The sequence below is a fragment of the Panthera pardus genome, unplaced genomic scaffold (assembly GCF_024362965.1).
Source record: "Panthera pardus isolate Hobbes unplaced genomic scaffold, ASM2436296v1 HiC_scaffold_20, whole genome shotgun sequence".
In the NCBI taxonomy this organism is placed as follows: Eukaryota; Metazoa; Chordata; class Mammalia; order Carnivora; family Felidae; genus Panthera; species Panthera pardus.
Genome location: NW_026526766.1, coordinates 49,786,322 through 49,796,874, shown reverse-complemented (window position 1 = coordinate 49,796,874; position 10,553 = coordinate 49,786,322).

The window sequence follows — 10,553 nt, the reverse complement described above, 5'->3', positions numbered from 1 at the left end:
AGTCACAGCTCTTTGGCTTTGCAGTGAAATTGAGCAGCTTTATATTTATTTGCCATTTATAGTCCTTCTTTGGAGAATTGTCTTTTCATCCCATTGCAGAATTGTCTGCAGGGTCTGAGACTTTTTCCTACTAATGGGGATAATCTTTTAATATTGCCTGTCAAACTTGCTATTTTTTTTTCCTGAATTTCTTTTACCTTTATTTGTGACTATTTTATTTGATCTAGCCTAATTTATTGACTTTTACTCTAGTGGTTGCTTTACTTTTCTAGCAGAACTTGCTGATAGAAACTCTTGAAACACTGAAATGTTTCAGTACATGCTACTTCAGTTTCCCTTGGGAATTCATCAGGTATGGTGTGGGGAGTCTTTTCAAAATAAAAGAGGAAAACAGGGGCGCCTGGATGTCTCATTCCGTTAAGCGACAGACTCTTGATTTCGGCTCAGGCCACGATCTCATGGTTGTTGAGATCTAGCCCTAAATCTCCGTGAGTGACATCTGCACCGAGTATGGAGGCTGCCTAAGAGTTTTTTTTTCTCTCTCTCTACTGCCCCATCCCCTCTCGTGCTCTGTCTCTTAAAAAACAAAACAAAACAAACAACAAAACCTCCAAGAAAACCAGAAGAAAGAAACGAAAAGAAGAAAACAACTCCTCCATGCATCACTGTAATAGTTGCCCTCCTTCAAAGTCACTCACTGGGCTCATCCTGTCCTCCTGGCTCCACTGGACTGAGCCATGAGCCACAGCCATGGCCTCCCAGCCTCATGCTCTCCCCATGGCGTCAGCAACAGCAGCTTGGGCACAGGGCACTGCAAAGCGATTTATACTGACAGAAATCGACCAAAGCCTCAATCAGTCGAAAACCTCATTTAACACTTCCCTCTGCTCTCTGGTTTTTGGAAGTTCTGCTTTGTCCTGATTTGCTCCATAATGGGATTGAGGGAAAAAAAATAGTACCTCGCTTTTACATTTCAGTAACTACTGAATGCTCACTGTGTGCCTGGAGCTCTGCTGGGTGCTAGACACACAACGGTGGGTGAGACAGACGAAGTTTCTGTCCTGATAGAAGTTACAAGCTGATTACGCCATCGCCAATGGATGAGTACCAAATTGTGACAAAATAGTCGGAAGTTAGGGGCACCTACGTGGCTCAGTCAGTTGAGGCTCCGACTCTCGGTTTCGGCTCAGGTCATGATCTCACAGTTCTTGGGTTCGAGCTTCTCATCAGGCTCTATGCTGACAGCGAGGAACCTGCTTGGGATTCCCTCTCTCCCTCTTTCTCTCTGCCCCTCCCCCTCTCGTGCATAAGCATGTGCTCTCGCTCTCTCTCTCTCTCTAAATAAATAAGTAAACTTAAGACAAACCAGAAATTATGATAGGTGCTGTGATAGGTACAAAGATGTCCCCCTGTCACAAGTGGGTGTGTAGAGAGTGTCAGGGCTCCCTGTCTTCTCCGGTCTGAAAAGATTTATTTGGCCCCAGGCTTACTATATTTTCACATGTAGGAAGACTTCAGCACAAGAAAACTGTCTGCAAAGCCAGTGCCCTGTGGAATTATAAACAAATGTGACAAGCTGAGTGAGCTTGGTCAAGGCCAAATTTCTTCATTGTGGATAATCTAGATGATGTTACCTGTCCTGGGGACTTCTGTGAGAATTAGCAAAAATAAACGTAAAAGAGGCAGAAGGGATGTGGCTGGAGGCTCTGGAGGCAGACAGCCAGGGTTCAAATCCTGGTTCCTCCATCTAATAGCTATCTCAGCTTCGTTATCTCACCTCTCTGTGCCTCAGTTTCCTCATGAAGAGAACGGGGGTAGTAATAGTGTCTCCTCATAGGGCTGATCTGAGAATTAAATGGGAGAGAAAATATATGGCTTGTACAGCAGTGCTTGCCGGATGGAAAACATTTAATCAGAGCCAGCTTCCACCATTACCATCCTATCATCATCGCCACCTTCGTCACCAAGCTCAGGTCCCAACACAAGAATGAACAAATCCCCTCATGTACTGTAACCGTGTAGTTAGGTTGCTCTGGAACCACCATGCCCTGGGACTGTGAATAAAGAGTCCACAGAATAAAGAGAATTGTGAGGAGCACAGTGGCTATAGACTCTGTGTGAAAAGGGTCAGGGATCTTATCTCACTTCCAACCCCATCTCCTTTTCCCTGCTTTACTGGGGAAATGACCTTGAAGGAGGAACAAGTGCACTCTGATAGATAGAACGGCTTTGGCCACAGCCCAGCCCCACCACCCAGGCACAGAGGAGAGCTCTCTGATGTCTCTTGAATGATTTAGCTTTATTGGCTCTTGTGTCTCTCTCCAAATTGCCTTCAGGATGAATGTCGTGGCCAGAACCCATAGAGGACACCAGCTTCCCAAGCAGCTCACAAGATGCGGATACTCTCTCCGTTTATGAAACAGGCTTCAAATTGGCCATTAGTGGAGGCTGTATTTTGCACCTCGTGAAGAGGAAATGATACTGCGTTAGAAGTTCTGCATTGTAGCTTAGGCAGTGCATTAGAGGTGGGCTACAGGCCGGGTGGTTTCCTACTGGGCATAATACCCAACTTATTTTCATTTACATTACTTTCTCTACATCACTGACTGCACGAGGCATGAAACTGTTAAATGCACACAATTCCCAATTGCTTGACACAAATAGAAATGTTTAATGAATAATAATAAAGAAGGAGCCTATGGATGAAACCAATATGCAAAAACTGTGAGTGCGTGTTAACCAATTTTTCTCACTGCACAGAACTCAACAAACTTTCTCTTTTTCTCCCTCCCTCTCTCCCTTCCTCTCTCTCTCCTCCCCTCCCTGCCCCCTGCTCCTTCTTCCTTTCTACATTCTTTTTGAAAAGGCAAAGCAAATACATTTAAGTGGAACAGAATAGAGTAGTGTGGTATTGTTGACACAACAAACAGAATTCATGAATGTGAAAGGCTTTATCTGGAGGATTTTAAGGTGAAAGAAAGAAAGAAAGAGGGAAAGAAAGAGAAAGCAAAAGAAAGAAGGAAAGAAAAGAGATTTCATTTCCCTTCAGCTCTAAGGATGGGGGCAGTTTGGTTGCTGGTATGAAAGGGGATTTTAGTTTACACATCTCGTCTCAGTATCAGTTACATCTAATGTAACTAATGTTTTCCCAGCCCCACTGGCCCGTTAGGAGAGTCAGAATGGGAAAAAGGAAGCCTGGCTTTGATGGGGAGTTTCATCGGCACCACATTCCAAGGCTTCTGCTTCTCCTGTGGATTGCCTTGAGCAGGACTGGATTCTTAAAGCCTCCATCGAAGTTGATGGATCTTCCCCTCCATCCCCATAGTTTTACTCTCATCTCATAACTTCGCTGTGGTGGAAGAGGTGTGTTGTTAACCGAGACCTGGACTGGAATCCAGACTCTGTCTTTCACAAGCAGTATGACTGGGCAAAATGATTTTAACCTCTTGGGTCCTCAAATTCCTCGTTTACAAGAGGAGCAACAAATATCTGTTTCTCATGGTTATTTCCCACATTCTGATACTAGAAGCTCAAGTATATAGACATATACACAGAAAAGAGACTGGAAGGAAGAACAACACCATGTCAACAATGACTGTTGATTTTTCCTCTTTGTTCAGCATTTTTCGACTTTCTATGTAGGCAAGCATTGTCTTCCAATAGGAAAATCATAGTTTACAAAAGCACTTATTTTCTTGTTTGAGCAAACATGGACTATAACAATATTTATTGATTTTCCTTTCTCTTTTTTCTTTGTTCCATACAATCTGCTTCTCTCTTTCTCTTTTGAAAGGAAAACAGATATGGGGTGTATTGGTTTCCAATTGCTGCTGAAACAAGTTACAAGCTTGGTGGCTCAAAACTACCCAAATGCATTCTTTTCCAGTTCTGGAGATCAGAAGTCTTGAAATGAGTCTTAACGGGCTAAGTGGGAATGTAGGAAGGGCTGGCTCTTTGGAGGGTGTGAAGAGAGAATCTATTTCTTTGCTTTTTTCAGCTTTTTGTAGCTGCCTGTATTCCTTGCCTTGTGGCTTCTTCTCCATCTTCAAAGCACATGACTGCAGTCCGTCTGCTTCTCCCTATACAAGGAGACATCCTCCGGATAATCCAGCATTATCTCCTCATCTCAAGATCCTTCGTGCAAAGGATCCTTTTTGTCATCTAAGGTAAATACATGGAGATCTTGTGGGAGGCTGTCATTCCACCTAACACACAGGGTTGATGTAAGAGGTGAAGGATTAAATGAAAACTGAGCAAGAAAAAAAAAAGCAACAAAGTTTCTGATAATGTGAAATAACAAACCAAGTACTTTTTGTAGAACATCCACTCAATTCTTACAGCGTTTAACTGTACTGGACCAAGTGCCCTGGCAGGAAATACAGGGCATTTGGATCTGGTATGAACACAGAAGCTGATATATTCCATTAGAAAAACAAAATTATGGCACACAACAATAAAAAAGTATCAAATCCCTTGTCCCCCAATCTCCAAGGGGCCAGAAATTCAGTCTAAAATCATTATTGTTGTTATTATTATTGTTATTGTTTCTTTGAAATGTCAGTTCTTCCTGTTGAAAGGCATCAGAAAGACCCAGGTCAGGGACTACTCCTTGATTCCAAAGCAGCCTGTTTTCTTCAGCTTGGTACCCAGATGTGCCAAGAATGATTTTGTTTTTAAAAGGCAAAAAAGTTCAAATTATTATTTGTTGTTGCAAAAATGCCACAGGTTATTAAACTAACATCAAGAATAGATATAATCAGATCTCATCTATTATTAATGAGGTTCTGTCTTAATGTGATCATTATAGGTATGTGCCTCATACCTAGCAGCTACCATCTAACATAATAACAACCTGAAATAATGAGTTGCCAGCATGATATTTTTCTTCTGTGAAGGGTTATACCTATAGGGTTGCCTTTTTCTTTTCTTATAACAACAACAACAATAATAAACTGTAACATTTTAGACAGAGACAGGTGTAAGTTTTATTTGAAATATAATGGTTACTGCTTAACATCTTTACAGTTAAGATTTGTTACACAGCCAACACAAAAATGTTTTGAAACCCATGTTATTACTACTTATAATGATGATCCAAGAGCCAGAAAAGCTCCTATAACTTTTTATAACGTCTCCTGTGTGTGTGCCTGGGTGTGAAAGAGACAGAGACAGAGACAGAGAAAGAGAGACACATACACACACACACATACACACACACACACACACACACACACACACACACAGAGTTCCAAGATATGACTGTACTTATAGGCCAATGTACTAAAAAATTTAATTTTTTTTCTCATATACAAGCCTTTCAACTGCAATCCTTTCCTTTCTCTAAGGCATAGGCTCAGAAAAGACATAAATTAAGTCTTTGTGAACAGAGGCAGAGCCAGACCACGTCCTGAATAGTTTAGCTTCCTCTGCAGCAGGTTATTACAAATAGTTGTGCTGAGGCTTGCTCACAAAATCCTATTTAATCCTTAATGCAGTTGAATTCTATGGGGTGCAGTTACCTAGAGACCAGATTAGGCAAACTTAAGCATCAGGAATGAGAGTGAATGCAGAAATAAGGGGCTGAGACCCAAGAATCTGAGCACCTGACAACAGCAAAATGTGCTGAGAAAAACTCAAGGTTGGCCAATTCTGACTTCCCTATCTCCGATGGTTATTCCACAGTCCTACCGCTCTCTCCCTTTACTGCTAGACTCTGCTTCCTCACAGTCTGCTCTCTTCCAGCTCTGCAGAATGACTTTTGCTCTTCCGGCCTGGCTTTGGGGCAGCCTCCAGGATCTCCCCACGTTAATCCTCAGACTTGAGCTCCCTGCAGCGTTAGCGCTACAGCCCAGTTGTGGCAAAATCTGGAAGCTCTCTTTGTCTCTGCTTCCTCAGCACCAGGCTTTCCTGGTTCTTCCCTGGCTCTTTGTCCCCCTGTGCTCTGCCGGCTCCCATGGCTCATCTGCCCTGGAAACATTGTCATTCCCCTGGAAACATTGTCATTCCCCAGGCTTATTTTCTTGCCCAGGTGCCATGATCGGATCTTTAGTGGTAACTTCTAAGTCTGTATCTCTAGCCTTGTCTCTTGCTAATGAGATCCGGACTGGAGTTTTCACCCACTCACCACGTGGCTCCACACCAATGTTCCAACAGCCTCACAAACCATACGAGTCCAGCTTTGCTCATTAGCTACAGTTGTCTCTCCATCTTCTGTCCTCACCTACCCTGTTCTTACTGACCCTTTTGGTTAAAAGCCTCACCTGCCTCTGACTCCTTGTTTCTTCCTTTGCTAGATTCCCTCATTCCTCAGTTCTGAACTTTCTTGTTTGGTGAGAAAACATGTCTCCCCTCATTCCCAATTCCTGCCTGGATGATTATAGAAATGACTTAACTGATCTCTCTGCTTCCAAACCAGCTTTCCTTCTCCTGTTAGAACTAACTTAAAAAAAATTTTTTTTGATGTTTATTTATTTTTGAGACAATGCAAGAGACAGAGTGCAAGCAGCGGAGGGGCAGACAGAGGGAGACACAGAATCTGAGGCAGGCTCCAGGCTCTGAACTGTCAGCTCAGAGCCCGACGTGGGGCTCAAACTCATGAAGCGTGAGATCATGACCTGAGCTGAAGTCGGACGCTTAACTGACTGAGCTACTTAGGTGCCTCTGTTAGAACTAACTTTTTAAAACACTGGTGGACTCATGATACTGCTAGCAGTACTAATATACATAGTAGTTGCTCAATAAATGCTATTTCATTGCTTCCTTGGCTTCAGTGACTTTATCTGGTAAATTGAAAGATTTAGATTAGATAGCTCTAAATCTAGCCTTCCTCAGATATTGTACATGCCTCTAAGAAATAAAGGATGGGGTTTTCATCTGACTTCTGCCTGAAAATCTTATCATGGATGAATCTGGGCCTGTACCTGAAGAGTGATCCCAACATTTGAGAGCTTTTTTTCATTTCTTTTCTTTTCTTTCTCTCTCTCTCTCTCTCTCTCTCTCTTTTTTTTAACTTGGAACCTCTTTCTCTCTGCTCATGGTTTTAACCAATGTCAGAATACCTCAAGCTCTAAAATCAGTGATACTTAGAATATAAGAAGTAGTCTGCTGAGAAATAGGACACTGGGCCATTTTCTATAGGGTGGACTATTTAAAATACCTCTTCATATCTATAAAATAAAGAGGTTGAATTAGTGAGCTCTCATTCTGCTTCCAAAAAGTCAGTGTCTCTTTGGAACCTCATTTATATGCTGAATTGGCATTTTTAAAAATGTTTATTCATTTTTTGAGAGAGAGAGAGAGAGAGAGAGAGAGAGAGAGAGAAAACACAAGTCAGTGAGGGGCAGAGAGAGAGAGAGCGACAGAGAGAGAGAGAATCCATGACAGGCTCCGGACTCGGAGAAGTCAGCACAGAGCCTGACGTGGGGCTCGAATTCACAAACTGTGAGATCATGACCTTAGCTGAAGTCAGATGCTTAAGCAACTGAGCCCCTGAATTGGCATGTTTAAAATGACTTACCTCATAGGATCACCACTTTCATGTGTGTATTCTTTATGATTTTCTTTGGGGTGACCATATGAGGACACATCTGTCAGACCTCCAACTGTAAGGTGTGTAATGGCTCAAGGCCCCATCTGCTGGCCTTGGAAACCCATCCCCGCATTTTCGTGAGGCCACGTGTCCCCTGGACTGCTGCCAGTCAGTGGCTGCGTGTGGCTGGGACACAAAGCACACCTGTGCTGGGAGATGCCAGGCTCTGCTCCTGAGCACCTGACTCAAGAGCTCCCCCACCTGCCTCACCGATCTTTTTTCGGAACTGCAAGGCATTCCTCCTTTGTGTTTCTCCTCCACTTAGGGTCATACCTGTAGAACCAGCCTCTCACCCCCCTCCTTTTCATTTTCTCTCACTAGCGTGACCCACGTCTTGGCTACTGCTTCTTGATGACCCAGATTGATACACAGCCTATTTTTGGTATCATAAGAAATTCAGCCTCCATCCATGGAAGAAAATAGAAAGTTGGGTCTGGTTTACTATCACCCAGACAACTGCAACCAGCCCCATAGACTGTTTTCTCCATAGCAAAAACATTCATTCACCTATTTCTTTAAAAAAGTTTTCTCCCCTAAATTACAACCCCCCCCCCACCTAGGATTTGCAGGAGATACACATATATAAAAAGAAGAAAATGAAACTATCCATAATTTTTCCATCCCCCAAATAACTACTGCTTTCAGGTCTTGTCTGTAATATACAAGTAATTCTTAGAAAACAATAACAAACAAACGTTGATACAAAGAACGGTTTAGTGGAGGAGTTGGCAAACGTTTTCTGGAAAGAGCCAGATTGGTGAATGTGTCCAATTTTATTAGCCATACAGACTCGGTTGCCTGATGCCTCTTGACTCTGCCAGATTGGATGAAAGGGGCCATAGACAATATGTAAATGAGAGTGTGGCTGTATTCCAATAAAACTTTATTTAAAAGTCGGGGGGGGGGGCTGAATTTGGCCTTGGGGCCATCGTTTGCTGAGCCATGATTTAGTGAAAGACAAGATCTTGTAGGAAGACCGAATCTATGGCTGAATGGGGCTATTCAGACCTTACTTAAAATGACCCATCAGAGCCAATAGAAGAAATCTGCTGGAGACTTTTCTGAAGTGGCAGCTCTAGCAGAGGATCCCAGCAGAGCCTGGACAGGAGTGTGCGGCTGCGGGTGTGGCCAGCTTACCTCTGTCTGGGGGGCTCCCCCCAGGCAGGCTCCAGGATGTGTGAGAAGCTGCTACTTGTGTGGAACTTTCCCAGAAGGACGAGCCATGGCTTAAAGCAGGACGGGACGAACTACTGATCTGACAGCTACATTGTGGTCTTTTGCTATTGTCAGGCATGAGTTAAGTAGGTTTCAAACCTTTCTTAACGCACTTCTCTCATTTGTTTTTGTGGCTGCATAAACTTTCATAGCAAATAATGAGTCGGGGCTGCAGCCCAAATGTTATGGACTCTTGATGTATCTGGAGAGGCTGTGGAGTGTGGCTCTGCATTCTAATGGCGTGCTTAACCCGGCGCCGGCTGGGCCCCCCTGGGCTTGTTTTGGCTGGAAGAGGGATTCTGCAGAATGTGAGGGAAACCCACCAGAGAGCCCCTTGGCTTCACTGTCTCCATCCCCTCTCCACGGAAGTGTTTTTCCCTAAGACTTGACAGCTGTTCCTCTTGGGTCAGAGTGAATTTGTCCCTCAGCTAGAATTCTGACTGTGTCTGTCTTGATTTGAGTGTTGAAGGATAAATTCCTACCTAGGAGTCCTGTTTTCAACATCCACACTTGCTACTCCTATTTGTCCACGGAAATCAACACTGACTGCCTATTCTCCAGTCCATCTGCTGGGATGGCAGGGTGCCTGATTCTTGGCAGGGTGGGAAGTGCTCCAAAGGGCTGGGGTTTCAGGGCACTGTATTTGGAGGGATGGCCTTGAGGGATGGGGAAGCGAGTGAGGTGGAAGGAGAAGAGCTGTGGGAAGCTGCTTTTTTCTTGCGTTGCCTCCCGTCTCAGGCTTCTGGCCCCTTATATCGACAGAACTTGGCTTACCCTCTAGGGATCAGGCCCTATAGAAAACCTAGACATGCTTTGCTTGTCTGCATGGGGAAGGTGTAGGAATCTGGCTTCAACACTGTCCCCAACCACAAACGTCTAGAGGAGTCATCCCCCAAGATAGATCATAGTTAAGTGGAAAAAGCAGATTACAAAATCATAGCAGAGTGTTACCCTAGACAATGTGTGTGTGTGTGTATGTGTGTGTGTGTGTTTGCAGCATGCATGTACACACACTGTTAGCGTTTCTCTGGGTGGGTGGTAGGGTTATGTGTGATTTTTATTTTTCATTTCTTTTTTAAATCTGCTTTTGTATTTTTCTGTATTATAGATATATGGATGATTTTTTTAAAGGAAAGCAGAACAAAAATAGCTTCAGAATATTCTGTTTAGGAAAAAGACCTTCATGAAAAGACCTAACTGCTCGCTGAGAAAGAATTTCTAAGCCTCTGTAAAATGACAGTCAACTGGTGCTGGTAAAATTCCAGTTGGGACTTTAGGACACAAGACAAAAGACCTGAAAACAGACGGAATCGTGCGGTGGCTGGAGTGGGGGCGTCAGGTGTGGGTGCATGTGTTGTGAATTCTCGAAAAGCTGGGGAGGAGGTCTGGAGAAGGAGAGCCAGCCCTTTGGAGGACACTCATGGTGTCTGTGTTACCTTCCCTGAGAGGTCTTCAGTTGTCCCCCACCGTCCCCATCCCCAGGCTTCTCTGGAGGACTTGAAGGCTCCCTTTTTTCTGTACCACAGAAGGCTATGCAGGCTGCTCTTGGAGTAGTTTTTCCACTTAGGTGGGTTTCATCCATACATTCCAATCCCTTTCTCACTAAAGCATCAAGGGCATATGCAACTCGCCTTCAGTCACATGGTAATGTACACCTATCTGTATGTATGTAATGACATATCAGACATTTAGGATTTAAAGGAAATCCAACCCAATGCCCTCATTTTCCATAGAGGCTAAGAGGTGAAAT